The 21073-nt window shown below is 38.9% G+C and overlaps 1 protein-coding gene across 6 annotated transcripts in view; it reads right to left on the bottom strand.

Annotated features, from left to right (window-relative positions):
* Positions 1 to 21073, bottom strand: part of Nyap2 (neuronal tyrosine-phosphorylated phosphoinositide-3-kinase adaptor 2) — a 251367-nt gene that overhangs the window by 143328 nt on the left and 86966 nt on the right. The window lies entirely within an intron of this gene.

Below are 21073 nucleotides of genomic sequence, written 5' to 3'. Positions count from 1 at the left end.
ACACACACACACACACACACACACACACACACATTTTCATGAAAACCAGCCCTACTTTGCTTGCTTGAAGTGTTGAGGAAAATTGGCAGGAAAGGTTCTGTTAACAAGCACTAGAAGAAGGAAAGAGTCAAAGGCTGAGGAGGGGCAAAAGCCAGAATAGAGAAGGGGAAAGGAGGGAGGAAGAAGGGAAGAAGGAAGGGACAAAGGAAGATAGAGGAGGAGAAGAAAGAGACTAGGAATGAAACCTGGAGGGAGGGAGGGAGGGAGGGAGGGAAGGAGGGGAGAGAGAGAGAGAGAGAGAGAGAGAGAGAGAGAGAGAGAGAGAGAGAGAGAGAGAGAGAAAGAGAGAGAGAGAGAGAGAAGGGAGTGTGTGGGGGAAGAAACAAAGGAGAAAAGAAGAAAGAAGAGAAAGGCTAAGTAGGAAAACAGAAAGAACATTGAGTGCAAGAGGAAGGAGGGAACAGGAGCAGTAGAAATTGGGAGAAACAGATTTCAAACTGATGACTGAATTGTCCATCACTTTGTTTTCTAGAAATATTCCCAGCCCGGGATGTTTCAAAGATGGGGCCATTAAGTAGCCACCCCCACCTCACAGAGTAGAAGCGTTTAAGGAAGTGTAAAAATTACCTGACGCTGATAGGACTTTACTTCCTGAGTACTGAGGAATCCAGTACTCAATCCAGGTTTAATATTTTTCAGGTTTCACATGGGAAAATAATTAGATCTCACATGGGAAGATTTAGAAAGAGGTAACCTTCTCAGTTTGAAGTTCGGGAAAACACAGAGGAAATACTTCTTGGCGCTCTCTCTCTGTACTGTACATAATGGTGACTCTTGATGAAGAAAACATCATGAATATATATGTGACCTTTTAGAAAATAGATTTTATTATAGATTTTTCCTCTATCAAGCTCATTCACTAAAAGGAAAACCTAATAGAAAAAAGCTGTGTAGAGTATTTTCCTTTCACTGAAATGTGGCAATCATGGGAAGAACCTGAGTGTATGAATTTTGTAAGCCTCATAAGTCTGCCTTTCTGGTAGTTTTTAAGTGTTACATGTTGATTTTATCTTAATTTCCATAAATGATGCAATTCAAATTAAGATTCTTAATTCTATTTGATGTATCTTTCACAGCGCTATGATATTCATCATACTGTAAAATATCATGCCTGGGGATGGTATCTCACTAGTCAATAGGTAAGGCCCTAGGTTTAGTTTCAAACACCAATATATATGCAAACAGATGAATAAATCAATTAATAAAAAGTAAATCAATTTTAAAAAGTATTTATTGTATGTATGTATGTATGTATGTATGTATGTATGTATGTATGTATATGAATAGACTGTAGCTGTCTTCAGACACTCCAGAGGAGGGAATAGGATCCCATGCTGGAAATTGAACTCAGGACCTCAGGAAGAGTAGTCAGTGTTCTTAACCACTGAGCCATCTCTCCAGCCCTATGTAAACCAATTTAGAAAACCAAATTCTAATAGGATCAATGATGGGAAATAAAATGTTTTCTTTCTCCAAAATGAGGACTACAAGTGTATTGTTGAAAAAGCCAGAAGACCCAAAAAGATCCCAGCAGTTTTATTCTAGCTAACTAATAATTTGCTACTCTAACCCAATTTTTCTGTATGTCATGCATGTGTACTTAATATTTTGTGTACTTGATAATGTCTAGACACTACCCATGGCATATTAGTAATATGGCCAGCAGTGGACATGCTAAAGCTCACATGACCTCAACACGTTGCTCAGCTAAATGAATTTTCATATAGAAACGGGAAGCATCCTGCTTAATGTTTCTGTACATTTTAATTTCTGTATTTATTTCAAGAACATCAATCAAGACACAGATGAGAAGCTTGCACAAAGTGTTTTGTGGGGAAAAAAATCATTAAATATTCCTGGGAAAATGGGCTTAGTGGTTAGGGAGGGGGAGTCTTGACAGTAAGGGAAGATTCCAATCTGCGATGCTATGGCTTTGATGTTCCCCATAGAAGGTGAGATATTTGATTTCATCTAACTTTGCATTAAATTATTTTTCATCTGCATGTCTCTTCCTCATTTCCGTTGTATCGCTGAACAAAAGCTGCTTTAAAGATTTATTTAGACAGCTGCCTCTTTGCCAGGAACGTGCTCACGTAGGGAGATCTATGCACGTGTTAATGCACACAGGCATTTATGAGAGAGTTACTAGAACTAATTGTATCAGCAATTTATCTGTTACCTTTGACCTAAATAGAGCCTGCACCTCTTCCCAGACAGATAATTAGCTCTGCCGCTTCATGTCAAGATTATCTATTTATCAGCAAAAAACAATTTCGTGTAATGCTGCTTTTGCTCATGGATTTCCTTTTACGCACAGTAACATCTCTTCCAAGGGAAAGGCAATGTGCGCTTCAAACAATAGCAGGTAAATATGCAAGTTGAGTTTGACCTGCCGGTGAATACATAACGAAAATGTGGCTAAGAATGAGCTACATAAACACAGGCCTTTGTTCAAATCAAAGTTAAGGACAAGGGCAGAACTGATTGCAAGGGATTTGGTGGCATCTTGAGTCCAAAGCATGCTGATTGGTGACCATGGAATGAAGGATATAATCAACCTCTGGATCTGCTGAATGTTTGTGAGTTTTCAACAAAATATGTTAATTGCCAAATATTCCATCCCAAGGGTAAAGAGTTGAATCATACATGTTGCATTAGTGTCTGTAAATATGACCTATGAGTTTGTGCCTTCAGAACATCATCTTGGGTTTCTAATGTTATCAATCCAGAACCCTAGAGAGAAGGTTTTCATCAATGAGAAAATAGCTGTTACAAAGAGTTACAAGAAACAAATTCCAGGGAACAGGACACAGATTTACCAGGCAGATCATTTCAGGTTATCAGAAAGTGGCAATGGTTCATTAGCTTTAGTACTAACTACATGTTTGTTCATGTGTGTTCTAACTCATACTCTGTCTTCATTTTACAGTCAGCCCCTGGTGGCTTATAATGTTCTTCTGACATGAAAGAGTGGCCATGGCTAAAAACACAGTGACCCATAGGACTGTTTGTTGTCCATAGAGATGAGTACGTTTTCATTTACAGTCTGCTAACTACAACAAGGGGTATCTTTTGTAAGAGGAAGATGTTGCAAGTGTTACTATGGTATGTGGGTATGTAAGTTCCTCTTATAAGTAGAGGATTAAATAGCTCATATGAGTTTGAGATCTCACTTCATGAGAAGACTGACAATTACGGATGAAATTAATTGAGGAAATGACTACTGGAAGAGTCCATGGTTCCAATTTGTTGTTGATTGGTTGCATTCTCAAAAGCACATATATGTTAGACATGCAATGCCCAATTCAACTGTGTTGGGAAGTATAGCTAAATGGTAGCTATTTCTATTGAAGTCTATTGAAAGGGTCTTTGATGATTATAAGAGGGCTGCAGGTTTGTAGTTTAGCATCATGTGCTCTTTTTTTGCATGAGGACTTTAGACCATGTTACAATGAAGAAAGACCTCATGATATGCCACCCTTTGATCTTGGGTTTCCCAGACTTTACAAGAGTAAATCAATTGGTATGAGCTTTAGACTTAAAGGGAGAGTGAGTCTCAAGAGACAGAGAGAGAGAGAGAGAGAGAGAGAGAGAGAGAGAGAGAGAGAGAGAGAGAGGAGAAAAATCAGATGCAGAGTGATAGAGGAAAACACATGATGTTGACATCTATCATCTATACTTCACAGATCCAAGCGTGGGTGAGTCTGCGTACATATATTATTACACACAAATAAGTAAGATGAGAAGCATCCTCTTAGTCAATAAGATTGCTGACCTTGATCGTCAGGAACAGACAGAATTGCTTTTCCAACCAAACAGAAAAATATATATGGAACATGAGAAATAAACAGTTTGGGGTCTTTCTTGGAGCTTTGGTTGTGAGCCTTAGCCTTTAAGAGCTGAGCTATCTCTTCAGCGCTTTCAGGTAGCTCTTGACGTTCCCTTGCTCACTTGTGCAAGTTGAGAGGTCACGTGCATCATCTTTGGCTTATAGAGGTTACAATCACAGAAAGTTCCAACTTTTCAAGAAGAACACTAATCCTGCAGCCACATGGCCAGCAAATGAGTACACAAGGGTCCAGAGAATTAATGAGAATGCAAGGGGATCATGCTAAGTATGAATTGCAGCTTCTATGCAAGCTGCAGTGACTGAGGACATAATTTACTGCATTGACTGCATCTCAATTTTCCCTTAGGATGAGACACATGGGAACCAGCAAGCTACTGTGGGGGAGACACTTCAGCTCCATCTTGGGGACAATATGTGGATATCTCAGATAGGGTTCGATAGAAAATCCCAGTGGTAAGCAGTTGACTTCCAGTATCTAGCTATAGTCCTCAAAATATACTGCAGCCTTCTAGTCCTTGGGAAACTCCCAGCCAATGGATGGACACGTGAGCTGTGAGAGTTTCCTCCTGCTCCATATGGGGCATCATTGTCTCTGGGTTTCCATAGCTACAGCACAGTCTCAGGCTCTTCCTGTCCAGTTGTCTCTCCTTCTAATTCTTCTTTTGTAGATACCATAACTGGACCAAGGCTGAGTTTGTCTCTCGACCTCTGTATCTCCTTCCTTTCTGTCTTTCTCAGGCAGTCTCTTCAGTAAAACTCAGTTTCTGTTTCCTTGGAGATCCTGACCTGACATGTGCCATACTGAAGCCAAACCTTCTTCAGATCAGAAGGTTTTACATAGAGCCTTACCGAAGTAGCATATTTTAAAAAAAAAAAAACATTTGGGGAAAAAAGAGGGCTGGGAACATCTCTGGCCTCACTAAATCAGACCAATGACATAGGCACAGGGACATGCCAGAGTGTCTGAAGATGATCTATTACTCGTGACAAAAATTAAAAAGATATACTTTTGTTTGTTTTTGTTTGTTGTACTAAGGAGTAAATGTAGGGATTTACACACATGATCTCAGCTGTCTACCAGTAAGCAGGAGCGCCAGCCCTCGTTAAAATACTAATGCACACATCCCTGGGTGGAGATTTAAGATGCTAATGAGACATGTGACCATGAAGTTGAATGCAGAGCCACAAGAACCAGCAAGCGCTGGAAAGTCCACTCTAGGCCGATGAGCTGCCAGAGCCCTCACAGCATCTAGGTATGAGAGCACTGGCGTGTGTGCAGCAACATCATTAGAGCCAGGAGTTTCTCTCTGTGCTGATCCTCCTTTTTGGAAGTGTACCTTTCCCTAATAACCTGCCTCAGATGCAACTGTGTGTCTGGGAGTCCACGTGTCTGGGAGTCCGTGTGTCTGGGTTCAGTTTCTTACTTGGGGCTATAAGAACCTGGAAACCCTTTGAGAGATCCACTAAACTCTAATGTCCACTCTTAGTGACACAACCCATGAGACTCAAAAACCAAACCAGATACAACGAGAAAGCATAAAAACAAACGGGAGGCACGAAAAGAAGCAATGCTCTTGTAAATAGGTCACTCCCCAGCTTCAGACTGAACATATATGTGATGCTGGGAGAGCGAGAAACCAGTTTTACTGTAGGACTACTTGGCTCAGAGTGAAAGCTACGTGGGCTGAAGAAAAAAGTCATTTGCAATAAGACTCCAGCACTCAAGATAGACTAAGCCTGACACATCTTATGTTATAAAAATAAAAACAAGTTTCATAATCTTGAATTTAAACAGGTCTGCTTCTTCTCAGCCATGGAAGTAAGGCGGCAAGATCACGTTGTCTTTAGGCTGTCTGCTTGCCATAAAACACGGAGAATACAGTGCGGCTTAAAGCGAAGGGGAATGGAATTTTCTAGAAATAATGGGTCACATACTTTTAAACTTCTACCCTGTGGCCATTAATCTTGTCAACTTGACGGGATTATAATCACCATAGAAACAAATCTCTGGGCATGCTTTTGAGGGGCTTTCTTGACTATGCTGGTGAAAGTGGGAAGACCCACCCTAACATGTGACCAGCACCATTCCTTGGGTTGGACTTTCCAAATGAATCAAAAGTAGACAGAGATGGACAGTAGCATTCAAATATCTGCTCCTTAACCAGAGACACAAGGGACCAGTTGCCCCATGCTGTTCCACTGTGGCTGTAACATTCCTTCGGTGATGCAATTTACCTAGAACTATGAGCTGAAAGAAACCCTTATTTCCTCAAGTTGTCAGATATTTTCTTTCAATAATAAGATTAAATGACTAACACATGCAATGAAGGAGATATTGTCTAATGCACAGGCCTGGACATTTGAGCAATATATATTCATACATACATACATACACACACATATACATTACATAAACACTGTGTATTACACACACACACACATATACATACACACACACTGTGTAATATGTATGTGTATCTGTTATACGTGTACAATATGTGTGAGTGTGTATGTTCATTATATATATCCTAAGATATCTCTCAGTAACTGAATATCTTTAGGTCCTGAAGTTTTACAGCCACTTCTTAAAATTTATTAAATACTTATATTGGTCCCATAAACTCATTGCCTATGCCTGAGCACACCTCTAAAGTGCCTGTAGCATAAATCTGATGTATGGCACATACCTATACTCTTAGCTTTAAAGTGCCTTCTTTTAAGCTTTATCCTACTGAATTCTCTTAAGAAGATCATCACTTCCCTGGTGAGTCCACATATGTCAAGCACAGCATATGGTACCACAGAACTGCCACCCCTCCCCCCAAAAATCCCTTCATGCAAAGGAAATCAAAACAAAGTCTTATATTTAACTGTAAGTACCAAGACATCCTAAGCAAATAGAGGCCTTCTGTTCTGAATGTTCTCGAAGGCTTGCTTCATTTTCTCAAAGTACTCGTGATTATGATTAAAGAAGAAAATTGAGAAATATGAACGTTGAAAGTGTTCTGATCAACCAGGATGTTCATCTGCCTGCCTGTCTGAATTGGAATGTTGAGAACAGCTGATTTTCAGATCAAAACAAACTCTCGGGAAAGGTGAGTTCCTGGGATCAGATGCCAACTTTAAATATGACAATGGTATGTGGCTTCTATGCACAATTTTAAAGCAAACATGCCAGTACTTTGTAATAAAAACATATCTTGTAACAACTGATAAAAAGACAGAAGGAAAACAATTCCATTCTCTGTGCATGTACCTGCATGCATCTTTTTACAAGGCTGTCTAGAAAACCAGTAGGCAAACAGAAGAAGGGATGCTTGTGTTTTTGCTAACTTTAGTAGAAGCTTTCAGCTGGGACTCTGTACAGCTAGGCTCAGAAATCCATTTCTGATTCCAAATCTAATGTATTTCTACCTTTGCAAACACCTGAGGCACTGAGACTTTTTTCTATTTGCTTATCTGGTAACAGGGCTAAGGCATTTCCTACCATAAAGTAAATGAACACATCTGAAGGAAAAGAAGCTACAATTCTGTATACAACAGTGAAGTTTGCCTGTGAGCGAGTAGGTCATTTGCCCTGGTTAACCCTGGGTTCTTTCACATCCGTATTTCACCGTGAATGAGTCATGAATGTCAAGGTACCAACACTCTGACTTCATTCAGGAAAAGAATGCCCATAGTGTCTGTATTTGATGTGTTCTACTTCTTGCCTTCTCCCTCTATCCACAAGAGTAAATGCTTGACCCGTGCCTCATTCTGAGACACTGCTCAGCCTACTCTAACTGGAGACTCCTGCTCAAAACAGCCTCTTCCTGTTACGATGCACAACTACACTTATCTGTTTAGGAAAACTGGGCATGGAAAGAACCATGAGGCTAACACATCATACATAGGCTAAAGTAATGCTTTAAATTGGAACTCAGACAGAAACAGGCATGGTTACTCATGTCTGACTTAATATTTGGCAGCCAATAACTGTAAAAATAGCATTTACCTACTCAGTACACTGCCAGTCAGGGCTAGTGAGCACAGTGGCTGTTCCTAGTCACCAATCTCCAGCTGTGTGAGGAGACTCTTCTCTTTTATAGCTACAGACGTCTTAGTCTCTTCTGTTGCCATGATACATCACTCTCAGGAAAGCAACTTCAGGAGAAAAGGGTTTATTCTGGCTCAGGATTCAAGATAAGGCCTATCGATGTGGAAAAATTAAGATAGTAGGAACTTGAAGTTCAGACCCATAATCAGGAAACTGAGAAAAATTAATCCATATTTAGAATCCCCACAAGGAAAGGCTAGACCCACAGTGAGTGGGTCTCTACCATAGTACACAGTCAATACAATGTCTACAACACCGAAGGCATCCCCAGAACCTACCTCCTAGGTGACTCTAGATCTCAGAAAGTTCACTAGTAAATCCTTGCTCAATGAAGGGAAAATAAACAAAGGAAGTCTACCTAAGAAATAGTCAAGTGGTAGACTTCTATAGTGAACAGACACATTTCTTTTGAGGGTTAGTGTTCTCCCCCATAAATGGCAAATGCTTCGTCTTGGGTAGATTATGGTGATTCCTAAGCACTGTGTTGGAAATTTGAATATGGGGGATATTAATGGGATACCATGGTACAGCATTCTGCAGACCCTGGATCTAACTGTGTTGGAAACTAGATCAACTCAAGACACCTCAGGCACATCAACTGCTAACTTTGTTTTGGAGCAATGTTGTTAAAGTGTTGCAACATCTGTGTTGCAGGGAGTCCTAACCGAACCAAGATGATGTTTCCCAGACAGTTTTAACTAAGGAAAGGCTTATAATTTGACAGGAAAGGCAACTGGTATCAGCATGATATGATGCAGAGAAACAGCACAGCCTACTAATGTATTGTTATATCCTTCTTATTTTAATAGTATGCATTGAAATAATTAACTGGTATATACAATATAATATATACTACATATATACTCATATAATTTATTCTGATATTCTGAGGAGAAATGTGGCTCCTGTAAAATTAAGCTGTGTTCATATTTTCTTCGAAATTATTCACACACCATTACCCATAATGTCATCCCTGGGCCCCACTTGCTCATTCAAAGCCACCATCCATGGTTTTTCTGCCTTGGGCTGAAACATTCATTTTCAGCACTTCATATCCTCTATGATATCTGTTTTCTGCTCTTTTGCTTCTAATATCTTCACTCTCCTATGTTCTTTCCCAGACATCAATTTCCTGTGTCTGTCTGTTGGTGCTTCTTGGAGGCTTATGCCCGGTGTTAAAATGTGGTTTTTATATACCATTTCATTCACTGTTTTAATAAACTACTACAGAAAAGATAAGATAAATCAAGGAAAAGAAAAACAGAAAATTGTTCCAATGACAAGAAATTGTTTCCATTAGTTCCATGTGTTAATCATCAAATTTCCTTCTCTTTGCTGAAATATTTCAACTACATCCAAAAACTTTGTATCATAAAAAATAAGAAACATGAAATTACCTATTTAATTGATTGTCTGAATTTAGGTAAGAGAAAAATAATTTTCAGTTCTCAATTATAATTATCTAAATAATGGTCAAACACTTATCAAGTACAGTATTGTAATAAATTTAAACAGCACAAGATTACCTCGCAAGATGGCTGATAATAGGTGCTTATAGACAGAATGTAGTGCCCAATTTCAGTTCCCCATACACATAGTTTGAATGCTGACCTTCAGACTGCAGGCATTTGGAAGGACTGTTTGGGAGAGAAGTAGGCCAGGAAAGCAAATATCTCTTATGTATTAATATGCTTATTAAAGAGAATGGAACAGATCTCCTTCATTGCTTCTGCCACATAAACATACAATTATATGTAAACTCTCTGTGATCCAAGAAGCAAGTCCAGGAAGCAGGACCTCTCTGATCCAGGAAGCTCCTTGTGGACACTGAATCCACTAAGAGAATGGTGCTGAATTCCCCAGCCTTCAACACTGTGCAAAACAAACCTGTTTATAAGCCACAGAATCCTGACACTGCTTTTTTCCCTTTCTTTCCCTTCTTCCCTTCCCCTTCTCTTCTCCTCCTCCTCGTCCTCCTCGTCCTCGTCCTCCTCCTCCTCTCCCGTTCCCCTCCCTTCCTCCCTCCCTCCCCCCTCTCACACACACCTTTTCTCTTTCTCTTATGAGGAATAAGAGCCTATGCATATATTATATAACTCTCTAAAATCTCCTTTCACTCATTCTAAATTTCTAAAGAGGCAAGCCTGTGATATGGTACTTATTAAGGCCCAAACAAATTCTACTGTCTTTAAGACTTATTAATGCCTGAACAAATTCCATCATCTTTATGACTTACTTAAAACATGACAAGTGCTTTTAAGATTAACATATGAAATTCCCTATGGTACTTTAGAATCTAAAATTAAAATATTACTTATTGCAATATACAAATAAGATCTCCATGCTTTTTCAAGTCCTCTGGCTTAGGGAAGGGAAGGTCCTGGGAAAATAAGTCATTATGTCCTGATTCAGTTTCAATGTCATTTACATACGTTTATACTGTAGAAGACCTTTTCCAATAATTCAACCCATGATGAAGTTCTGGAACATGTTTTATTTGTGTCACGAAAACTAACATAAACTTTGAACACAGTTTGAGAATCTGCCAAGTTTCTAAAACTGAGCCTAATGTGGCTTTTTTTTCCATTCTAGAAGTAGAAACTAGAATAAGAATGTTAATATAATGGCCTTGAACTTCCTCTGTGGAAGGGACTAAGTAAAGGCTATTTGAAGTACTATTTGTAGTTGGTGTCTTAGTTAGGATTTTACTGCTGTGAACAGACACCATGACCAAGGCAAGTCTTATAAGGACAACATTTAATTGGAGCTGGCTTACAGGTTCAGAGGTTCAATCCACTATCATCAAGGCAGGAACATGGCAGCATCCAGGCAGGCATGGTGCAGGAGGAGCTGAGAGTTCTACATCTTCATCTGAAGGCTGCTAGTGGAAGACTGACTTCCAGGCAGCTAGGATGAGGGTCTTAAAGCCCATGCCCACAGTGGCACACCTACTCCAACAAGGCCACACCTCCAAATAGTGCTACTCTGTGGGCCAGCATATACAAATCATCACAATTGGTTAGACATTCTAGAGTGTAATTCTTTTGTTTATTTCTTTTGCTTTTTTTTGTTTTGTTCTGGTTTGGGGCTTTTTTGTTTGTTTGGTTGGTTTTTTTGTTTGTTTTTGTTTTCTTTTTCTTTTTGAGATAGGATTTCTTTATATAGACTTGGCTGTCCTGACATACATCCTGTAGACCAGACTGGCCTAGAAATCAGAGAGATACGCATGCCTCTGCCTCCCGGGTCCTGGGAATCAGATGGAACAACTCTACTTTGGAAGTTATTCCAGTTATTCACTAATTACAAAAATGAAAATCAAGGAAAATCGAGACCACTCCCAACTGGACAATGAACAATTCTGATTGGCATGACCAGTGACCCCCAAACAAAGAGCAACAGACTACAGAGTCATCCTGAACACAGCATCATGTGGTCAGGGGTGTACTTAGAGGAAGCTCCATGTCTATACAAAGAAAGCAAACCTTGGGGCTTTAACCACCACTGAAGATCCAGGAAATCCCATGACAGGAAGTGACTTTTCAGCCCTTGAAGAACCTAAATGAGGCATCATGAGATGAAGGCATTGGGTCCTGACACTTGGAATCTGGAAAGCTCATACAATGTAACAGGGCTAGTCAGGCAGAACTTCACAGGGACCTTGTTGCCTTCTAGCTCCATGGCTAGCCACAAGCTTGGCTCAAAGGGACAGCTATTAAGTAAACACAACATGGATGGATGAGTGTGTATGTATTTTGGAATAGTCAAGAACTTATAGCAGTCTTGAGCAATGAATGAGCTGTGTGTTGTTTTTACTGAATGATGGTCTTCATTTCTCCCTTTCATTTGGTTGTCATTTTCTCCATTAATGATGGAGAAGACAGAGATCTTTGAATGCTCATGTACTGTGCATCTGCTTTCAAAACCACTGACTTAAATGAATAGATCTGCATAATCCCCTCCTCTTCATCCCTCTCGTCCTTCTTTAGGATTACAGCACTCATCACTTCCAGGCTAAATTAATGTCACTGCCTCTTAGCTAATCTTCCCCCAGTGATGACAGGCTCATGCTTCCAAGTGCAAATCGCTCATACCACTTGAAATAAGACCACTTGGAGAAGTTTCTGTTTCTTTGGCCTAATATGCCACACTGTTCTGTGATATTAGAGGTGTTTTCAGGCCTGGTTCCTCTATGGATAACCTGACCCTAAAAATCATCTAACAAAATGTATTCTCACTGTACCACAACTCCAGATTGTTGATAGAAAGAACATTCAGGACCAACAAGGTGACAAAAGGGTTCAGCCTAAAGCAGAAAAGGTCAGGTGACTTATGACCTCAGCCAGCAGTCACACACCACCCTCTGGTGTTTCCTTCGCTAGATCATATGGAGAATTTTTGTCCCAGTGTAGTTTCCCTTGAGACAACTTTCCATCATCAGATGGGTTTCACCAAGGCTAGACTCAAAGCCTCTTCTCTGCTCTGTCAGAGGACACTGCTTCTCCAGTTCAGAGACAGAAAGAATCCAATGATCCTTGTGTGTGTCATTTCTCAAGGCCTTTCTCTGGGTGTTAAATGTCAACACACAACTCCACTTTATCAACTCCTTCATTGGTCATCTTCACTGGTCATCAAGCCCCCAAGACATTAGAACATGAATTACAGCAAATAACCAAGAGGACAAAATAACAGAAGCAAAGGGAAGTCATGGCCTCCTGAGAAAACCATACAAGCTGTTTTTCAAAACCTCCTTGTTTGGAAATCTTTTGGTCTTTGCTGTCTCAGACTATGATTGAGAGGACACAATGAGAACTCTAACTGATAAGCAGGATTAGCCAATCATTATTTTATTATCTGCAAAAGTCCTATCTTCACTCGATCTTTCCCATATCCCAGTAGCCAATTTGCAAACTTAACACATCTAAAATTTAAGCTCTGGTACTGGCTAGCTCTCTGTCCTCAGGGATATTAATTTTTTTTTTCAGTGTTACTTTGCGTGTCTCAAAATGGAGACTCGATATCTGCCTGTCATATGGTTTCTATAGATCATTTAGATGCCTGAGATAACACAGTAGAAGTTCTAAACAAATCTTCTTTGAACCAATCTCTGGAGTGCATCTCATTCTCCTTTAGCTTTGTAAAGTATCTTAATTGACAGCCATGGCATTCTAAGAATGGTAGCCAAGACTCTTCTCCTTGTTCTGCCCACACTTCGACTCTGCAGATGAAATCATATGTTTATGAGAGTCAGTTACCTTTGTTCTCAAATCTCAAGGCAGCTTGCACATGATCCTCGGAGTATGAATATACTCTCCTAATAATGCTAACATATAGAGTGATGCCATGGATTTGAAGGGAAAACAAATGGAAGTGCTAAATGTCATGATCTTCAGCGCAATTTCACTTGTCACAATTTCCTAAGCAGTGTTACCACCAGTCAAATGGTAGCTTATGACTTTCCAAACTTAGATTATCATCTATAACATGGCGTTTGACACACATCACAAATAAACACTTTATATCATCATCACCATCATCATCATCACCATCACCACCACCACCACCACCATCATTGCTTTATGAGCAAAACTAGCAAAATATCTACTGTATTTTGCAAAATCTGGATTTCCCATAATCTTGGCAGTAAAAGGATTAGTATGACCCAAAGTTATTTCTGGCTTCACATTTCACAGCCAGGAAAATGAGTTATCATGGAATTTGTAAAGCTCCCAATTATACTGCCAGACATTCATTGACCTTCTAGCAGGGAAATGGTATAATTTGCCAAATAAAATCATAGGACTGGAATGAAGCAAGCTTTAATGTCAGTTCTATCTCAAACGTAAGGTGTCTGCCCTCCTCAAACCCCTGAAGGATGTGCTTCTTCAGACCGTGGTGCCTTGTAATTTAATAGCCACGTCAAATTTCTTGGTTGAAAGCTTAAAGACTGTATAGAAGGTGTAAGGAGATTTAGTGTGCTTAAGCATGGTGAAATGCTTTTCGCTAAATATTCTGCTTAGAGTTCAGAAAATATTTTTAAACTTTAAACCACATCATGATGGAGAGGAAAAAAATGTGCGTCAGAAATAAACCGTGGACATGTATATGAAAAATTAACATTGAAATATGGAACTGTTGAGGACTAAAAATGTACCAGTTTCATCCAAAATAATCCAACGTCTCTCTAAAGTATCAGTGTGACTTAAGGTTTCCCTTGATTATAGTTAAGATATTGCTATGAGTCCAAATGCCTACGCCTTGTGACGACAGAAAGATACAAGAATAATTGGTTTGGTTAATTCAGAACATAAGCACATCAAAGCATATCTCACTGAGAAAGTACTGTGTTCTGGTTCCCTTCACTACTCCTGTTACCTTTATTGAAACTGTCTTCGGTAGCATCACCATGACCTCATTCATGGAGACTAAGAATTTCCAAGCTTTTGCTCATTTCTAAGAACTTGATACCTGTATTCTAGTTATATATACTTGACCAACATAGAATAATTCCTTACTCTTCTATCAAGCATTCACACATGCTGCCTGTTTTCCAAGCTGTCTCCTTATTGTTTTCCTGGGGACAATGTATTGATTACTTTAATCATTTCTGTGGCCAAATACCAGTCAGAATGCAACTTAAGGGAATGAGAGGTTGTTCTATCTCATAATTCAAAGGTGTTCAGTTCATCGTGGTGGGGAGTGTGTGACTGAAGTAGTTAGACATGGCTCTTCACGTCATATCCCGCACAGACAAGCTCCTCTCATTGTGTCCATAGTCAGGAAAGTGCTGAACTGGGGCTCAGGGCAATTTTTCCTTTACATTCAGTTTAGGGCCACAGCCTATGGAATGGCATCTACTTCCCAAATTAGAGTAAGTCTTCCCATCTCAGTTAATCGAATTTAGGTTAGCCCTCACAGATGTGCCCAGGTGCTAACATCTTCAGGAATTAGCCACCAAAGCCATTCACACAGACTCCCTTGCTATTCCCCAGCAATAAGAAAATACTCCTAAGAAAGAAATAGGATGAAGTCCCCCTCTTTCTTTACAATCCTTGGGCTTATCCTTGAGACAGTGCAGCCTTTTGTAAGGCAACAGAGGTTTTGTGTGGCCCAGTAAAGCCTTCTTTTGCATTTTATCTTCAACTCATAAGATCCTGCTACTCTGAGGTCTGCTCTTCTTCAGAATACATCTCCATTTAGAAGATGCATCTGCAAGTCATCAAAGCCTATACTGAACACCAGTCCACCTCTGAAACGTCTATCAACTGCTTCTTTCTTCTACCATTTGAAGGTCTTATCTACTGTCACTTTCCATTTTCACCATATCTATCTTATACAAATTTAAAATTCTAGAATTCTGCAGGAAAAGGATCGAATAATGTGCATCCCTTTGTCTCCTATATATCTAACATGCTCATTTAATATAAAAATGTAATTTCTATGTGATCAGGCATTTAAATGAAATTCAGACCCACATTAAGACAAAGTCTGTAATTAATAAGTGGATAATTTCTTGACACACATTAAAGTGTTTCAACCTAAATGTCTGAAATGCATCTTCAACAGTATACGGTGAAAAGAGCAAAAATATTGTAACACAGAAACAAAGAAGGAAGCAATAAGGCAAAATACAAAGAACTACATGTCATCCAAAACCCCCACTTCTAAAGAGGATAGGAAAGCCATTGTCTTTCCAGGAAGAAGCCTCAAAATGGAAAAAGTAAGTAAATCATCTGTAATCTGTATGTCTGCAGACAAGAGACTATTGATCTCTCTCTCTCTCTCTCTCTCTCTCTCTCTCTCTCTCTCTTTGTCTCTCTCTCTCTCTCTCTCTCTCTCTCTCTCACACACACACACACACACACACACACACACACACACACACACACATGGTGCCATACTCCTTTCTGACATTTTTCCCATCCTAATTAGGATTTTGTTTTCAATTCTGCTCTTGGACCATGTGAGATGATTACTAAATTCATTTCCAAAGAGATCCATTCATTATTGTGCAGGGCTACTAATATCCTACCCAGCCATCCCTCAGAACATTTGTGGGATGCAAACAAAAATGTAAATGAAGCTCAGACTTTAGTCAAAATCATGTTTCCTATTTCCTAAGAACAAAAAGTATTTTGCAAATAATTTTATTGTACACATTACTGTGGTAGAACGTGAGTTGAGAAGGATAATTCCTGGCACTTTTGAAGTCCATTAAAAAAAAATCATTCCTGTAATTGTAAAAAAAATCCTCATCTCCATCCTTCATCCTAATAATGAGTGATGTGTAAATATGAATCTCAGAAGATACTGCTTAAGAGTCAAATATTTCTTGGTGGATGTGTTAGTTCCTGTAAGTGGACCAATGCCCCATTTTTATGCACAACAGGTTCACATCTGCTAATGCTCTCAAATGAAGTAATGGGACAGACTGAAATATAGATGTCATAGACAGCCTAGTCAGGGGCCAGAAGTCTGGCGGCCCGTTTTCCTGGAATGGTTTTCCGGGAACAATGCACTCTCCATGATTGCTTTCCTTTAGACAAAATAATTGAATCTAATGCTCTTGTGTCAATGAAAGCACTTGGATTATCCTCTTTATGCGGCAGCCCCTAGGGGCTCCAGGGTCTGGTGTTAAACCTTGCCTTTGATTAAAGCTCATCTTCCCTATACATCTCTATGCATAGCAAATTAAAAACTATGATCACAACATACTAGCCAGAGTTTTAATGTCCACGGTGCTTCTAAAAAATAAAACAGTGCCCTTTTATAATGGATTCAGTATCTTAGTTGGCCTTATTATGTTTATCATCTGTTATATGTTGTTCACAACACTACAGCAGGTCAGTACTAAGCAATAGGTTAAGATATAACCTTCCTATGCACATCAGAGGGGATCAAGGAAAGGTGAATTTATGGCTGTTTAATTGAAAGTGGAATTTCCTATTTACTACAGCATGGTTCAACTTAAGAAGGACAATTAACTAAATGATTTTGGGTGAGGGGAAGATTTTCAGGTTTTCTTTTACATTTAAAATTTTCACTTTTCTCTTAAATAACATTCCCATATCCTGGAAATATTAAAATTGAATTTAACAACTATTAAACAAAATGAATTATTTTTACAACATAGTTTCCCTAAAATAAAGCCTAAGATTACTGTGTTCTCTGGGAACACAATTTTGAAAAAAAACCAAACTTTTCTTCAGAGACAGCTTTTGCTCCCTACCTTGTTCACAACACTTCGATTGTGTTGTGAACTTTGGGACTGCCCCAACTTTCCACACCAAAGCTTCCATTTTAAGCATCTGCATCATTGATTGCCAATAATTTTCTCTCCAACTTGCTTTCTCTCTTTGTACAATTTGTCTTTGCTACTCATTTGGAATTTCTGTCTTCTCCATGTTCTTCAGTGCCATAAATCTTGTCTCTCTGTGTGTAGCTTACATTTTACAGTCAATTATTATTGTCACTGCCCAGCCCATCCACTTAATGTCCTGCTCCCTGTACTCCAGGATCATGGGATAAGCACTATTGTGTCTGCTGCAGAGGTCAAGATCAGCCAATTTTTCTCTACACAAAATGGTCTGAAGACACCAAACGATTGGACAGCTCTGAAATAAAACATTCCCTTGGCTCAGATTCAAACAGCATTTAAATAAAACTGTTTTACTCCTTGCCAATCCTACACATGTGTTCATTTCCATTGTCTATGGGTGCCTAATAAAGACACATCCCGTGGCTGATGACTCAATGCCTGGTTAGGTACTTTAACTTAGGGAGACCTGTGCAAAATTGCATACTAGGCCAGTGTCATTCAGCAACAATGAACAAGATGCTTTCTCTCAAAAGCTTGGAATGAGGTGATTAAAATGGCTATTATTAAAAATAAGTGGCTAGAAAGAGAAAAAACATGAATTCCTCCTTTAGATGGGGGAATGAATAAAGGATACATTCTTCTGATACAAGATGTCTTTCCAGTTTTTCACCTCTTTTTCTAAGGACATAGAGTACGTGCATCTGCTTGTGAGGTTCAGTCTGTTTGGTGACAGTTTTCTTTAAATGCTTCTACTTCCTAAGCTTCAAGACTTGAAAATAAAATGGGTTCCCTGTGAATCATTCCATTACGGAATATTACCTGTGGATATCAAAGTGAATATTCTTGATCTTAAAAATTTGCTTGTTATAGTTTTAGATGTTTCCAAGCTTGGTCTATAACTTCTGGCCTCAAGTGAATCTCTTGCCTCAGTTTTCCAGTTCTGCCGTTACTAGAAGGCCAACTTGGAAAGATTTGATGGTTTTTTTTTTCCTCCTTACAACTGTTTTAAATTTAGATCATGGGAAATGAGGCTTAAATACCATAACTATCTGACCTATTAATATTTACTCATTAATTATTCAATTATACACACATGGAAATTTTGCAAGAAGGAAGCTACTTAACCTCTACTAATTTAATTCAGTATGATATTCAAATATACTGTTTTGAATACATTAGTGAAATTATGAATACACACAATGTTATAGTTTCTAGTCAGTATTTCTTTTTTACTAAGAATGAAATGGGAAATATACATAAATATTATCTAGAGACTCCTCCTGTGTTATATATTAGTATTTTTGTGAAATCCACAGAAATAATATCTTCCACAAAGAGAAAGATGAAAATCCAACAGATTTGGGAACACAAACTTTCCAGATGAGCATCAAGCTATCCCACCTTTTCCCACCTCCCCCAAATCCCCAAACATCTTCAACAGTAACATTCCTGCAAACAAATTACAGAGTTCAGAAAATAATACAAAGACAGTGCATTCTACCTTGACACATCAAAAAATGCAAGATTTGTTTGTAAGCCAGATCTTCTAAATATCCCTCAAACTCTAAGAATAATTATCTGGAAGGAATAGAATTGCATACCTGATAATTTTTCTCAAACCAAAACTAAAAGAAAAACAAAATAAAACAAAAACAAACAAACAAAAACCAGGAGATTTGCCGTGGATCTAAAATGAATGGTTATGTGGAATAAGAAGTTGAATCTTGTAGGATTGATGGTCACTTCAGAGTAATGTATAAGTAACTGATCCTGCTCAGTTCTTGAGTTGGATGTGATTAACTGCCTCAAGATGAATGATTCATTCTTGCCACTGTAAGTCATCATTTTTAAAGTCAAGCAAAGCAGTCCTTCCTATTTCCCTTCAGTTATGATGGCCATTCACAGTAAATCAGGTGACAGAAACTTTGGTTCACATCCAGTTTTGTGGCGAAGACAGAGTCATTGAGTAACTGTCCAGCTCAACTAAAGACTGTGTGTCACATTTTCTCACATCCAAGGGACTGCCAGTGTTCCCACAAACTTGGATTTATAAAAATTCTTTCCTCAAGAGTCCCAATTGCTCTCAAGCATCTTTTAGGTTGTATTGCAATGGATGCAGAGCCATTTTACAAATCAATTCATGGAAGAGTAAAGAAGAAAATAAGTGTTGAAGAACTCACCCTGGCAAGGAGAATACATCAGAGGTAACTGAAAATGTTGAGTTTCATGGGCATCGCAAAGACTTGAGTTGCTACTGGGAAGATTTCCAGTTGTGTGCATACGCTGGATCACACACACTTGGCAGAGAAGCCTGGGTGCCTTTTTCCAACCAACTCCAATAAAATCTTGAAAATAACTGCTATGGAGATGATAGAATTCAGCAACGACCACTAATCGAATCTTTCCTTTGTCTCTATAAACGTAATTCTTGAATGCCTTGGTTGGTTTTAACAAAATGATACCATCATGTAAAGTGATTCTCAAAATGATTAATGGAAGGAGAGAGTGAGATCCTAAGTGTGGAACTCAATCAGGAGGCTGATGAATTAACGAACTTAATCCAAGAGCTTAAACTTGGATAGCAGTGGGAGAGAAAAGTGGGAGTTCCCTTGGACTTCTATGCTAGGTAGACAATTCTGCCTAGGATAAAACTCCACATGTTATCCCCAGTCTCCTACTGGTTATGCTACTCACACTGTACGTACAAAGGTAAACTAGATTGTAGGAAAATCTCTCTTTGCTTATCTGAGACGAGGGCCCTATACCAGCTCTGATTTGATGCTAAGACAGTGACAAGAGGTACTGTTCTTTACTGATGTGTATTTGTAGAGTGCATTTAAAGTCCCTTTCATTTTAAAGAGAAGATATTCTGGTTTCATCTAAAACTATGGCAGATTCACCATGTAAAGAACACCCAAAAAGAACGATGTACAAGTACATGAAATACATTTTTTTCTTCAAGTGATGTTTGTTGTAATGTCCATCTGAATATCAAGTACAGCCTTATTTTACCCATTTATGAAGAGAAAAAAAAACAGTTTGGTCTGTAAGCAGACTGGGGGGGGGGTCAGTTTTGAGACATTCCACTTCTAGAATAATCTACCTCTTCGAGACGATTCCTGTAACTCATTTCTGTAACACATGAACAAGGATCCAGACCATTGATTTTATTGTGTAGCTCAATGGAGAGATTAAATTGTTCATATCAGTGATGACAGTGATAAGGAAATCAAAATCTTCTATAGCTAATGTACTATCTGATGTGTACACAAACTCTGAACAGTTCCACACCAAGAGACTATCGTTATCTCATTTTCCTAATGGAGAGATGATTGTAATTAGCCAGTTGCTTGTTTTAAAATCTGATAGCTTAGGTTTGGATATTTCCTGAAGAACATTTGCCTAACCCACAGCATTATGATTGGACATAATTTTTCTTATTAAAGAAACAACTTTAGGGATAGAGTATTAGAATGTTTTTTAATTCTTTTATTATTTATAACAAGTATAATCTCCTTTTGCCCTCCCTTTTCTCCCTTGCAATCTACCCATATGTCTTCGCTCTCCTGGAACTTGCTGAAGAGAATGACTTTGAACTCAGAGACTGCATGCCTGTCTCCTAACACTGGGATCAAAGGTGTGGTCCGCCAAGCCTGGATTTTCTTCAACTAGAACTTGCTCTATTCTAGGTTGGCCTTGAGTTCAGAGATCTGCTTGTCTTTTCCTCCTGAGATTAAAGGTATCATTCCTG

The sequence above is a fragment of the Rattus norvegicus genome, chromosome 9, assembly GCF_021556685.1.
Source record: "Rattus norvegicus strain SHRSP/BbbUtx chromosome 9, alternate assembly SHRSP_T2T, whole genome shotgun sequence".
NCBI lineage: Eukaryota > Metazoa > Chordata > Mammalia > Rodentia > Muridae > Rattus > Rattus norvegicus.
This window is presented reverse-complemented; position numbering and strand designations above follow the sequence as displayed.